Below are 15,323 nucleotides of genomic sequence, written 5' to 3' on the forward strand. Positions count from 1 at the left end.
AGCTTTTCCGAACCCAACTTAAAAATAAACCCTATTTAATTATTTGTATTAAATAGGGGAACTTGTCGGCAAATAAAACGGTTTCGCAGACCAAACGGATGTCATATCTTTCTTAGTTTATTTGATCGAGTCTCACCCTCAAATCTTGTGTTTATCCCTCGGGATAGATACAAGATTTGAGGTTGAGTGCTCTTTCAATTAAACTGTGAAAAATATGAGGTCAGTTTGATTTCATATTTTTCTAAAATTATATATATATACGTAAATTAAAAAGTTCTTCCGAAGCGGGCGACGGGATTTCGATTCCGGCTGCCGACAGCTTCTTACGGGCGACCCCCCTAAACAACCTTTCTCTTTTTTTTTTGTGCCGACATGCATGCAAAGCTTCAGCTCCACAAGTCAGCATGGCTTGCATCTAAAAGGGTAAATATCATTTTCTACTCAACATTTTAAGGATTTCATGTTCATCAAAACGTACATACATAACCTAATTTGCTCTAATTTTAATTATGTTTGAAATGTGCAGTGTCAAACAAATGAGACCAAACTTAAAGGGAATGTAGTTTATCTTCCATGGATGCAACTACATGGCATGAGTTATTACAAGTTCATTCGCCCGCTCATCAATCCGGAGGATTAGAACTACGATCTTTTGATCCTCAACACAAAAGAAATATTTACCCTTCTAATTTCGTGTTATTGAGGAAAAAAAAAAGCTTTTAAATAAATGCTGTTCCAAATGACACCCAACTAAATATGATCCAGCTATTATAAAAACAAACCTTTCCTAAACAAAAGCTTAACACTAACAATTTCTCTTAAGCTCAAGCATATATATCAATTAGTTCGAGCTAGTTTAATAACTTAGAAAATTGAAGAGGACCAAAAGCTTCGATAAATAAATGTGCCAGCTAATCCATATTGGAAATATGAATGCTGGTCTTCTTTGATAGAGAATTACATCCCAAATAAAATGACAATCAACTTACGATGGGTTTGATTGTTTCATGAAATAAGGAATATTGGCAAAAAATTACAACAAGATTGTCAGAATTTAAGACAATGGGATGTGCAGTTGAAAACTAAACTCCCCTAAGAAGATCTTTACCGACATCATTTCACAGGTAGAGTACGTCATGTCTTTTTATTTCAAGTCAACATTTGATTTGGCCACCATTGTTTCTTGTAACTCTTCCATTTAACAAAATTATCTCAACAGATAGAAATAGCAAGCATAGCCAACCACATTGAGGTTTCCATTCTTGGCATATAGTGATCCTTTCTTGGAGTTCTTGATATACCTTAGGATCGCATAACAACTTCCTAATATTTCTGAGGGTTTGCATGTGCGGATTAATGGTTATGCACCAAAGAAGAAAACAAGCATGGTCATGATAGAATAGATCAATTTTTCAACTAATGTAACAATGAGAACATCCATAAATTTCTTCTTCAATAACAACATTTTGAGTCTATAAGGGAGTATCAACAGATTTACAACCTTAAAAACTAGCTCACAAAATACATAATAAATAACTTTATCAAGTTAAAAATCCTTTGTGAATCTTCAATTAGTAACTATTCATAATAATTAGTTAGTTTCATTGAAATGAATGGTGAAGATTTTCATTTTAGAGTTTTATAACAAGCTTTCGTTACTTCATAAAGTACATCCATTGTGTCGGTATGAAGACAAGCTCCAACAAGAAGTTTGTAAAACACACTGAACCAAACTTAAGGGCTTTGGCTAAAAGCCCATAATGGCCTTGTTGGGTTCAAAAACTCTACTTACCCCATCGAGCAACCTATCCTAGGTTGCTACATATAAATAGCTTCAATGAGGTCACCAGAAAGAAGGCATTACACAAATCCATTTCGAAAAATGGCCAACCTTAATTAATCGTGACATATAAAAGAATTTAGATCATCCCAAATGATAATGTCGCTGATTTAGATTAGTGTTGGTGCAAAAATCAAAAGAAATTTCATTCATCAAGTAGACTCAGCTTCAACACCACCAAATGTTTTCCTTATATTGAGATCTTGAGTAACATTGTAAGATGGATGAAAAGTTACGAAACATTTATAAACGTCAATTATATAGTGAATGGAAATTAGTGAATTGAGAGAAAAATTGGAAACATATGACACACCTAGGAGAGAAGAGTTCTTGGAAAGAGAGAGAGACGGAGCCTTTACAAAAAAAAAAGGGAACCAAAAGCAATAAGGGCAATACACATAGAAGATTGGTGAAGAAAAGAGAACAATTTTTTATTGTCTATTATATGAGAAAAAGGGCCAAAATCTAAAACACAAAACATACCAAAATCAACAATAAAACCATCGGAGGAAATGGCAAAGGAGAAAGGTGCATATGTCTAATAGTATTAAACAAGGTGATCATAATCCTCCTAAGAAAGAGTGACAAACCTAAAAGTAATAGAATGCAAGCAACATCAACAAATCTTGTAAATCCAGAAGCATGTTAAGCAGTTAAGATAGATTTAAATTTAGCCCAAAAGGGGATTAGTACGTTCACAATAAAAATAAGGAGAAAATATCATTCCCCCATGGCCATAACCACTATCAATCCAGCTGCTACCACTCGTGACCATCATGATGCCCATAACAAAGGCAGATTAATCAGAAACAAGCAAAGAGGGAGACAAAATCTCAGAATTTGGGGATTGTAAATTCAGACACAAGTAGAGACTGCATGTTGAAATGATGAATGAAGCTCGAGGTTAAATTTTGTAACTAAAAGTTCCTTATGCAATTCTCTCCAGACCGTTGAATAAGTAGAGTAGCACATCACACCTATCCCGTAGAGTATCATAGTATTCAAGGATGGGCAAGTCATTCTATTGAATAAAAAAGAGGTCAAAGTAAAGATAATGTACCTTGGAAATGTTATTTTCCTAGAAGGTCAAGCCAAAAAATAAATCAAAGATTGCATGGCCATCTCATTAAGCGTGGCAATTGAGGGAAAAGAGGGCTAGTTGAGCTTTTAGGTGAGAACATCATAGTAGGCTTGCTATTTAGAAATTGAGGATGTCACCACGAGTTGGTAGAGACACAACAGGGTGAACGACTTTGTCATGAGAATCAAGAAGAAAGCAAAAGGCCCTCATCCATATCAGATAGATACTACCAATACATTTGATCGTGTTAATAATGGAGGAGATATCGAATCATTGAGGGGAATCAAAAAGTTGAGATACCATTGAGAGGGAGATGTGAAAATGGAAAGCTAACTAAAATCAATGGTGAATGATGGACAGATGGGATAAAAGATAAATGTGACCTAGGGTAGCAGAAGAAATGCAACGTACACAGATGTGGTGGCAGCAAGGCGTTGCCACAACAAAAAGCAGCAAGTTAATAATGTGAAACTTTGAAAGTGGTAAGGCCACACATGCAAAAGAGCTTTAAGTGTGGGAAGAGAATGCATGGCATGTGAGCCTGCTAGCTAATCATGAGAGGGTGATTGGGAGAGCGTGGGTGCTAGTTCATGAGATCAAATCAAGCATTGGAATGTGTGGGTGGGTGGCATTGCATGGAAGATCAAGTACTGAGGTTGCATAGAGGTTGTGAGCTAGGAATGAGAGAGATGATAGATGATCATTAGGTTATTAACTCTACTTAAATATCATGTTGATCTTGTTGAGGGAAAAAGAGATTTTTCTGTGTTTGATTTATTATATGGCTCATATTTATAATAAGAGCATCAATAAATCGCCAAAAAGATATACAACTAAACCCAATTATTATAAGATGAAATTTTTATGAAAACAAAACTAACCCTAGCAGATGAATGCCAATTAAAATCAATTACGTCGGCCATCCTAATGGTTGGAGTATGAACAACTAAAACCCAACGTTTTTCAAAGGTCAGTTTTATGATCAAAATTAAATCGACTAAGATCAGCTCATTATAGCATATAATACATTTTTATACCACCCTTACATAATGCCCACAAGTAGTTCACATGCCAATAACAATGGAGACAAAATATTGCTACAAATGGATCAATACAATGGGATAGCATGTGCAATAGCTAAAAAAACAAGTAACTAAGTGCTTGTTTGGAATCACTTTTATTTTTTTGTTTTTTTTTTTACTTTTGTTTTATTTTTTTCTTTTATGTTAAAAACATGTTCGTTTAGGGCATTTCTTGCATGTTTTTATTTATTACTTTTCAAAATAAATTAGCTTAATTTTAAAAAAAATCAAAATATCTAAAGTTGTTTGGAATGTTTTAAAAACAATTAAACATGTTCTACCATACAAAACATATTTTATTTTAAATGACAGCATAAACAAAACTGTAAGTTTTGGAGAAGGAAAAATTACTATTCCTCTACAATTTCATAGAACATGATTACAAGTAAAATAGAGGATGATGACTCTCATATTAGGAAAAACAATAATATCATACATAACTCCCCATGATAAAAGAAGAAAACAAGAATTATGACATACCAATAATCTCAATTCTGAAAATAGAAAATACTAAAAAGAAATTATTCCAAAAAATCGAATACGCACAAGTTGGAGCATAAATATCTATCATGGCCAACTTGCTTACAAAAAGCCCAAAATTAGGTTTGAACGGTCATTTGGTGAAGATATCAGTTAGTTGTTGAGTAGTAGGAATAATGCAATAACTTCACAATCAATCTACTCTTTTATGAAGTGTCTATTAATCTCCACAAGCTTTGCGCAATCATGATGCACAAAATTTTCTCCAATGCTTATGGTTACTTTATTGTCACAGTATAACTTCATTTGGAATGTTTATCGGGATCTACAGCTCTTCAACAATTTTTTTTAAACCATAACATCTCACATACTCCATTAGTCATAGCCTTATACGTTGCCTCAAAATTACTTCTTGCAACCACATTCTATTTCTTAATTCGCCATGTAACCAAGTTTACCTACACATAGGTGTAGTATCCAGAAATTGATCTCTTATTTATAACTAAGCATGCCAAATCGGCATCACTACATGTCTTTATGTTCTTTTGTGTGGTCATCTGAAAGAGTAAGCCTTTACCTAGTATACTTTTTTAGATATCTAAGAATTTTGTTAATTGGTTCAAGCTATTTCTCCTAAGGTGAAAGCATAAATTGGCCTACTTGGATGTGTATATGATAAATATATCAACTTCCCCGCCAATTTTTGATACCTAACAATATTCACTGGATCACATTCATTCTCATCCCCCAGTTTTTTATTAGGATCAATAAGAGTATCTGCAGGTCTACACACGTACATCACAGTTTACTTGAGAAGATCAATATCATACTTCAATTAAGCGACAACGATCTCTTTCTTTAATCGAGCAATTTCCATGCCAAATAAATACCTCAGAGGTCTTAAGTCCTAAGTTCCAAAAACAGATGATAGGGAACTCTTCAAATGATTCATCTCATATGCAACATTTCCCATGAGAATAATATCATCTACATAAATAATCAATCACATCATTTGAATTTCTAAAGAACATTGTATGATCTCTATGCCCTTGAGTATAACTTAGACCTTTAACAAAAAGTGTAAATTTCATAAAAAACGCTCTCGATGACTGCTTCAACCCGTATAAGAATTTATCAGTTTATACATTTTTGTGTCAAACTTTTCACTAAATTCCGGAGGTGCGTCCGCTTACACTTTTTCCTATAAGTCCCCATTGAGGAAAACTTTCTTTATATCGAATTGTTTTATGGAGCGGTCAACATTAGTACAAGTACAGTAAAACCCTCACAGAGTTGAGTTCTGCAATTAAGCTAAATCTCTCGAATAATCAATGTCATAGGCCTGAGTGAATACTTGGCAATTAGTCTAGCCTTACAATGTTCTAGAGAGCCATCAGAATTATAATTGAGTGTAAACACATATTTGCAACCAATAGTTGTCTTTCCTCTAAGTAGATCAACAAATTTCCACGTTTCATTTTTTTCAAGGAATTTCATCTCTTTGAAAATAACATCTTCCACTTAGGGACTTTCAGTGCATCCTATACAGTACTTGAAATCTCCATACACGACAATTGTGAGGTAAAAGCATAAAAAATGGGCGGGAGATTTTCATATGACACGTAGTAGAACAATGGAAGTTAAGTGCAAGCCTTTTCCCCAATGGGAAGACTAGACGGATTAGCTCGGGATTCGAATTGGGCTTAAATTTAGAATTAAAACTCTCAGAACTCGAAGATGCAATGAATTGAACATGGGGTAAATGATTAGTGAAGACATTACCTGGCGTGTTCACTGGTTCTGGGCAATACAAAAGACTTGTAGACCTTTTTTTTTTAGTTGTTCTCTGTCGTAACTAGACAAAATCAAATAGTACTACTATCATGTTGTTTTTCATATTTATGTTTCATTACGAACATCATGAGATGACATTATAGGAATTTCAATATCTAAAAGACTCTATGAACTTTCCCCTAATATAATTTCGCTTGCGTTTTCAGGTTGAATAATCAAGATTAAAGATATACTATTTTGGGAGTCTTCGGTTTGAATAAAAATCTTTAAAGTCATTGGATAAATCTTTGTTTTGTTCTCTCCCGTAAAGATGAGATGAAAAAAAAAGGATTGAAGTTCAAATAAGGTGATATCCATGGTAATAAATATTTATTTAACATTGGGATCAATGCATTTATACCCTTTTTGGCTAGAAGGAAAACCAACAAACACTCATTTTTTGGCTTGGGGTTCAAGTTTTCCTTGATGATGAATGTGAACGAAAGAGATGCACTTAAATATCTTTAGAGATAGAGAATATGAGAGAGGATTCATTAAGAAACTATTTTGAAAAACATCAAATTGTACTTTAAAGTTTAAAACATTATTTGGTGTTCTATTTATGAGAAATATAACAGTAAGAACGGATTCACCCTAATGATATTTAGGCGCCTAATTGGTAAATAACAATATTTGATCTACCTCCAATAAGGGTTTATTTTCTTTGCAGTCGCGTCATTTTATTGTAGAGTGTTGACACAGGAGCTTTGATGAATTATTCCTTTTCAAGAAGAAATTGACATGATATCTTTGAAATGCACCCGGTCATTATCACTTTGTAATATTTGAATAATTTTGTAAAACTGAGTATGTATCACAACAACAACAACAACAAGCCTTTAGCTCACTAAGTGGGGTCGGCTACATGAATCCTTTTTCTTCGTTATGCCCTATTAAGTGTCATATTTTTATTTAATTCTAACAAGTTAAGATCATTTTTTTATACAATATACCCAGGTCTTTTTAAGTCTACCTCTGTCTTTCTTAATATAAATAGAATCTAAAACATTTATTCTCCTAACAAAATCATCAGATGATCGGTGTTTAATATGATCAAACCATCTAAGACAACTCTCTCTAATCTTGATCGCCACTAGAGCTACACCAACACTATTTTCATTTCGGATTTTGTCTCTAAGTGTAAAGCCACTCATCCACCTGAGTATTCTCATCTCAACAACATCTAACTTTATTTTATGCTTCTCTTTTAAATGCCTACATTTTGCGCCATAGAGCATTGATGGTCTCACCACCATCTTATAAAATTTTCTTTTTAAGTTTGAGAGAGATTTTTCTATCACACAGTAAGCCTAATGCATTCCTCTACTTCTACAAACCAACTTTAATTCTCCTAATAACATCCACATCTATATCACCATCACTTTGAACAATAGACCCGATATATCTAAAACGATCGCACCTTTCAATGATTTGATCACCAACAGTTACAACTCTACCACTAGAGTTAATACTACTAAAATTGGGCATGTATTATGGTGTAAATTTTTTTTGAATCATTTCCGCTTCAAATTTTTCTTTCATTAAATAAACTCAACTTAACCTAACCATCTTTTCCTAGAATGTTTAAGGTTTTTACAGGAATCACATCTATAGCTATAAATTAGAGTAAATGTTGTAGTTGGCTTACAAATTTGTGGAGAAAATGATGCACAGTGATATTTAGCAAACAGACACACATCACACTAGAGCAACTACAAATTTTTATTCTGAAATAATTTGAAATAAGTATTTTAAATTTTAAAATTTAGGATGACCTAATCTATAATGTCATAACATAATTCATTGGCTTTAGAAATAAAAATAGAATCTAAATAAGTATTTTGATATTATCTATTCGAGTTAAATTTGCAATCAAAATAATAGTCCATCTTTCTCCTTAGCATTGTCAATCATTCTCACCTCTGAGGTATTTATTTGTCAATCAATAAGGTGGATTTCACTTTCGGCCAATGCTCTCTTGGAGCTATATCTCCTTAGCATTGTCAATCCTTAGCATTGTCAATCAATAATTTTACTAATAGATAACAAATTACACGATAGAATAGGAACATGGAGAACATCGTGAAGTGTTAACAATGAGAAGAGTTTAACAATTCCTATCCCGATAATTACCGAGAGAAGCATTAACAATTTTAATTTTTTTATTGCTTACACAAGATCATTAGGAAGAAAATACTTTATAACAACTGGTCATATGACAAGTTGCACCGAAATCAATTATCCAAAAAGTAAGAAAAATTAAGAATAATACCTAACAAAGCAGTAGCTAGAAAATTACCCTTCTGTAATAAGGAACAAGAAAGAGTCAGACACAATTTTGGAGATTGAAACAGTTTGTGCAAGTGCTATAATTGCTCCTTGGTGATAGAAACTGTATTCGAGTTAGCAAGTGGCTCCTGAGTTTCTTCAGCGGTGGTTTTATAAGTTCGGCCTTCACACTTGATTTTATAAGCTGAAGTTTCCATCATTTCTCCTTCGTGTGTTATGGTTGTACGCAATGCTTTCAACATTTCTCCATGATTTCTTATATCATTCTTTGTCAGTATCAACCCACTTTTGACATAAGATGCAAGCTCTTCCGTTCAGTGTTACAAGAAGATTCGGTATTGCACAACATAAATTTTCTTTTTGACTCATCCTATCTAAATTCAAAAAAAACTTCTCAAATAGGGTAGGAGTTTTCTACCAAGGATGCAACCTCAAACATCGTCTAATTATGATTATGGCTGGTTAAGAACATGTAGGCTTGATCGTTTTCCTCACTCTTCCTGTGGCAAGCAAAAATGAATTCTCCCAAATAACATTATAGCATTGATTAAGTTCCTGTTATAATGCTACCAACTCGTTGTACTACGTAGTAAGATTACTGTTGTTTTATTTTGATTTCAAAAGTTGAGTTTTCAATTTTAAAAAATTTATGAAGAATTATCCAAGTCTGAATAGAGATCTCAAATGACATACCAGATATTTTGAGCAGTATGAAGGAGTAGATGTGGCTTTCATATTATAGGCTCCATTGAGTTGATGAGCCAAGCCATAACCAAAAATATTTTAGACTAATATTTTTTCAGATTCGGATAGCCAGCATAGTGTCACGCCCCACCGATAATATGACATATAACATAGAAGAATCTAGAATATGTATGTACATAATGATGACTTAGAAGCTAGAATATTATATTGTAATCCCGTCAATAATATGACATATAACCTAGAAGAATCTAGAATATGTATGTACATAAGAATGATCTAGAAGCTAGAATATTATATTGTAATCTAGAAGCTTCCCTTGAACAAATAGTCCCACATTGGCTAGATGTAAAGCCAAAGACATGGAGGAAGCTATAAATAAGAGTCCCTCCCTTCATCTCAAATCACCCAAGGTTTCAAGCTTTGTTATCTCTCTTTTTATTAGTGAAGTATTTTCTTCTCTAACTCTTCTTCCTATTTTACTTTCAAGAGAGCGCTTTGAGTTTGTCAGTTGGGAAGGTTAAACTGATGAATTACTAAAGAAGAGCGCTAAAGCCGCACGGGTGACTCGAGGAGGGTTAGTCCGTGACAGTTGGCATCAGAGTCTTGGTTCGGGGGAATGGCGAAAAGCGTCAAAGAGCACGTGATGGAGTCGGAAGCCACTAATGTGGAGTCATCTCAAGGGCGATGTCGCCAGGAGCAAAGGGACCCCGTTGCACCCAAACCACATGGGAGGTCTAAGGAGATCATGCAAGACTTTGATTCGTGTCTTGCTCGGATAGAGGAGACAATAAATGGCATGGAGGACCAAGCAGAGGATCTTGGCCAAGGGGTTGATGGACTTGAGGAGGAGGACGTCACCATCCATTCAACAATCAGAGGTATGATGCTCCAACTTGAGGAGACCTTAATAGGCCAAGTGGCGAAGTTGCTGGAGGATTTTATGGGGAAGCTCCAAGAGGTGTGAAGTACCTATAAAGAAGAGATGAGTGACATGCGTGCTAGCTTGGAGGAGATACGTGGAGACATTTCGTTGTGCAAGAGGGCACTAGGGACACCCACCAACCAGCACATCTTCGAATCCAAGAGGATTGAAGTACCAAAACTAAAGAGTTTTGGGGGAACTCGTGATGTAAAAGAAGTTGATAACTTCTTATGGGGTTTGGAGAAGTACTTCGGAGCAATGGGGATCACAAATGAAGAGGCAAGAATTCAATTTGTCACTCTTTACCTCTCAGATATCGTTATGCTATGATGGAGGATAAGGCGAGAAAAAGTTGAAAAATGTATGTGTACCATCTCCACTTTTGATGACTTTAAGAAAGAGCTAAAGAGGCAGTTCTACCCTGAAAATGCGGAGGATGAGACTAGAGCTCGGTTGCGAAGACTCAAACAAATAGGGTCAATTCGAGAATATATCAAGGAGTTTACTAGTTTGGTCCTTTAAATCTCTGATATGTCAGACAAGGATGTTCTATTCAACTTTATGGATGGACTCCAAAAATGGGCAAAGACAGAGCTTAGGAGGCGTGGTGCACAAGATCTCGCTTCCGCCATCGTCATTGTCGAAAGCTTGGTGGACTATATAAAGAAGTCTACAAAGCCAAAAGAAAAGAAGAGCAACTATGTCAGAAGTAGCGGAGACCGGGAGCAACACAAGGAAGAGAATCATCACGAATAGACCTCGTTCAAAGCAAAGGACAAGGGGAAGTTTTACAACAACAATAAGACTAAATCATACAACAGTTGCTTCCTTTGTGGAGGACCGCATTGGGCAAGGGATTGTCCTCAGAAGAAAGCTCTAAACTCTCTCCTTGCCAGCCATCAAGAGGTAGAGGAAAGGGATATGGACGCCCAGGTGGGAACCATGCAACTACTCAATGCGGTACGCTTCTCTTCAAAAACCCCGGCAAAAGAACTTCTCTTTATAGAGATGATTATAGGGAAGACATCTACTAATGCAATGATAGATAAGGGAGCTTGTCACAACTTCATCTCTATTGAAGAAGCAAGGAAGATGGGTCTACAAATGGCCGAAGGTGGGGGCTCCATCAAGGCGGTTAACTCAACAGCTAGGCCGATCCATGGAGTGGCTAAAGGAATGAAGATCTGTGTAGGAGATTGGTCAGGTACGCTCAGCTAGGCCGATCCATGGAGTGGCTAAAGGAATGAAGATCTAGTAATCCTTGGTGTCAGGTACGCTAAATTTCTCCATCATTCCCATGGATGATTTCAAGGTAATCATTGGTATAGAGTTCTTGGACCAAGTAAGGGCGTTCCCGATACCATTTGCCAATAGCATGTGTATCATGGGAGGCGACCAAGCTTGCCTAGTACCTACAACAAGAGCCAAGCAACAGGAGACCAAGATGCTATCAGCCCTTCAATTCAAGAAGGGCATCCGACGAGAGGAGGAGAGCTACTTGGCTATCCTTCATGACTCTGACGAAGAATTGAAGCCTGAAGAAGCCACGCTAAGAGAAGTAATGGAAGTACTTGAAGAGTTTAAGGATGTTGCACCACCAGAATTACCAAAAGAACTACCACCAAGGAGGGAGGTCGATCACCAAATTGAGCTGGAGCCATGGACTAAGCCACCAGCAATGGGAGCCTACCGCATGGCACCTCCAGAACTGGCAGAGCTACACAATCAATTGAAAGAGTTACTGGAGGCAGGATTTATCCAACCATCTAAAGCCTCATTTGGTGCCCCAGTTTTATTTACAAAAAAGAATGATGGTTCCTTACGCATGTGTATAGATTATCGGGCTTTGAACAAAATTACCGTGAAGAATAAATATCCAAACCCTCTCATTGCCGACCTTTTTGATCAACTGGGGAGTGCAAGATACTTCTCAAAATTGGATCTCCGATCAGGCTACTACCAAGCGAGGATTGCAGAAGGGGATGAACCGAAGACCACTTGTGTGACCAGGTATGGGTCATTTGAATTTTTGGTGATGTCTTTCAGGCTAACCAATGCTCCTGCTACATTTTACACTTTGATGAAAAAACTATTCCAGTCATACTTGGACTAGTTTGTTGTCGTTTACTTGGATGATATAGTGGTGTATAGCAACACACTCCAAGATCATCTGAAACACCTCCGGGACATATTCAAAGTTCTTAAAGAAAATAAGTTATACATCAAGAAAGAAAAATATTCCTTTGCCAAACAAGAAGTGGCGTTCTTGGGGCATAGGATAAAGGGGGGAAAGCTCATGATGGAAGGAAGCAAGGTCAAAGCCATCCAAGATTGGGAGCATCCCACCAAGGTACCTGAACTAAGATCCTTCCTAGGTCTTATCAACTACTATCGGCGATTTATAAAGGGCTAATCTGCAAGAGCTACTCCGTTGACGGACTTACTAAAGAAGAGTAAAACGTGGGAATGGAATAGTAAGTTTCATGAAGCATTTGAATACTTCAAAAAGGCAATCAGTGAAGAACCTGTACTCAACCTTCCTGATCATACCAAGTTATATGAAGTGCATGCTGATGCTTCAGATTTTGCTATTGGAGGGGTACTCATGCAATATAGGCACCCAATTGCCTATGAAAGCCGAAAACTCAGTGAGACAGAGCGTCGCTACACAGTCGAAGAAAAAAAGATGACAACCATCATATATTGCTTTAGGGTATGGAGCACTACTTGATCGGCTCCAAATTCCAGGTCATGACAGATAATATTGCCACCAGTTACTTCCAAACTAAAAAGAAGCTAAATCCCAAGCAAGCAAGATGACAATATTTTCTGGCAGAATTTGACTACATCTTGGAGTATAAGCCAGAGAAGGCCAATGTAGTTGCGGATGCGCTAAGCCGGAAAGCAGAACTTGCAAGTCTGTCACAAATCTCCAGCTCCCTCATAGACAAAATAAAAGAAGGTTTGGTCTTCGATCCACAAGCCCAAAATATGATTGCCCTAGTGAAGGAAAGAAAAACCAGAAAGTTCTGGATGGATGAAGATATCATGTACACCAAAGGTCGACGCATCTACATACCAAGGTGGGGCAACTTAAGGAATGAGCTAATCAAATAATGTCATGACTCTTTATGGGCGGGACACCCAGGTATGAAGCGAACCCTTGCACTTCTAAAAACAAATTACTACTGGCCAAGGATGAAGGATGGGATAGAAGAATATGTTTGCACTTGTCTTGTATGCCAACAGGACAAAGTTGTCCTTCAACAACCAGGGGAGTTGTTGGAACGGCTACCTATTCATCAAAGATCATGGGAGAGCGTCTCTATGGACTTCATCTCTAGCTTACCAAAGTCAGGTGAATTTGGAAGCATTTTAGTTGTGGTGGATAGATTTAGCAAATATGCAACATTCATTGTTGCACCCACCGATTGTACTACCGAAGAAGCTGCCAGACTCTTTCTATGCAACGTGGTAAAACTATGCGGGATACCACAAAGCATCATCAGCGATCGAGATCCTCGCTTCACAGGAAGATTTTGGACCGAATTATTCAAAATGTTGGGGTCAGATCTAAACTTTTCCACAAGCTTTCATCCTCAGAGTGATGGACAAACTGAGAGGGCCAATGCTCTCTTGGAGCTATATCTGTGACACTATGTGAGTGTCAATGATCTCCAACCGAGCGCCTACAACAGTAATCTCCTCCTTCGACAAAGAGGTCCAAGAAATAATGGCTGACAGGGTGATCAAACGGCGAGGGGTTCCAAATTACAAAGAGTTTCTCATCAAGTGCAAAGGATGGCCTGATAGCGAGGCCACTTGGGAGCATTAAAACACACTATGAAAATTCAAGGAGAAGATCAAACAGTATCAAAAGGAGAAGCGCAATGAGGGCATTGCGAGCTTAAGTGGGGGAGTGTGTCACGCCCCGCCGATAATATGAAAAATAAACTAGAAGAATCTAGAATATATATGTACATAAGAATGATTTAAAAGCTAGAATATTATATTGTAATCCCGCCGATAATATGACATATAACCTAGAAGAATCTAAAATATGTATGTACATAAGAATGATCTAGAAGCTATAATATTATATTGTAATCTAGAAGCTTCCCTTGAACAAATAGTACCACAGTGGCTAGATGTAAAGCCAAAGACATCGAGGAAGCTATAAATAAGAGTCCCTCCCCTCATCTCAAATCACCCAAGGTTTCAAGCTTTCAAGCTTTGTAATCTCTCTTTTTATTAGTGAAGTATTTTCTTCTCTAACTCTTCTTCCTATTTTACTTTCAAGAGAGTGCTTTGAGTTTGTCAGTTGGAATGGTTAGGCTGATTTAGTGTTAAAGGAGAGCGCTAAAGCCGCACGGGTGGCTCGAGAAGAGTTAGTCCGTGACAATAGGCTTTGAAATTTCTCCGGTTAGATACCCAATTTTGCATCTCTCGTCAATCGTAATTTTATGGATTGAATCAACTCAAGATAGTTGTGCTCGTTAAGTTTAATAACTATTAGATAAGGTGCTAGATTATGTGACTAGTAATCAACAAATGTGGAAGGGTTGTGGGGTGAGGTGACAAAATTATTGGAGCAAGTAGATCTAGTCAAATTTCATAGGACTCCGGTCATCATCACAGATCTATAAGATTTCATGAGAGAAAATGTTATGAGTTCGGACGGCCGTGAAGAAGAAACAATAGCTAAGAAGAGAATAATTACCAATGGCTTCAACCATTGAGTTCCGTCGGAGGAGAAGACTGTCGCTTCGAGTACAAAGTATGAACAAGGGACTTCGAAGGAGAAGACAATGACTTCAAAAGATTTGCACGACCAACTGTTTCGATCATGAGTTTCATCGTGATGAAAAAACCAGATGATGCTTCCAAGGAAGGCAAAGACACAAGTAGCTTCAAAGGAGAAGGCAACATCTTTGAAGGAGGCGTGGGAAGGCACAAGAAAGGCGCAAGTGGCATAGAAGGAGAAGGCAGCGTCTTCGAAGAGATGTAGGAACAGTTGCTTTGCACTAGACTGATCGACGTGGGTTCAATCTTCGCCTAGTGTACTTTCGATCATCATTTACAAGCTCTGAG

General features: G+C 36.9%; 1 protein-coding gene across 2 annotated transcripts in view; it reads right to left on the minus strand.

Annotated features, from left to right (window-relative positions):
* LOC110029559 (GPI ethanolamine phosphate transferase 1) overlaps positions 1 to 15,323 on the minus strand; it is a 97,185-nt gene that overhangs the window by 49,905 nt on the left and 31,957 nt on the right. The window lies entirely within an intron of this gene.

The sequence above is a fragment of the Phalaenopsis equestris genome, unplaced genomic scaffold, assembly GCF_001263595.1.
Source record: "Phalaenopsis equestris unplaced genomic scaffold, ASM126359v1 Scaffold000595, whole genome shotgun sequence".
In the NCBI taxonomy this organism is placed as follows: Eukaryota; Viridiplantae; Streptophyta; class Magnoliopsida; order Asparagales; family Orchidaceae; genus Phalaenopsis; species Phalaenopsis equestris.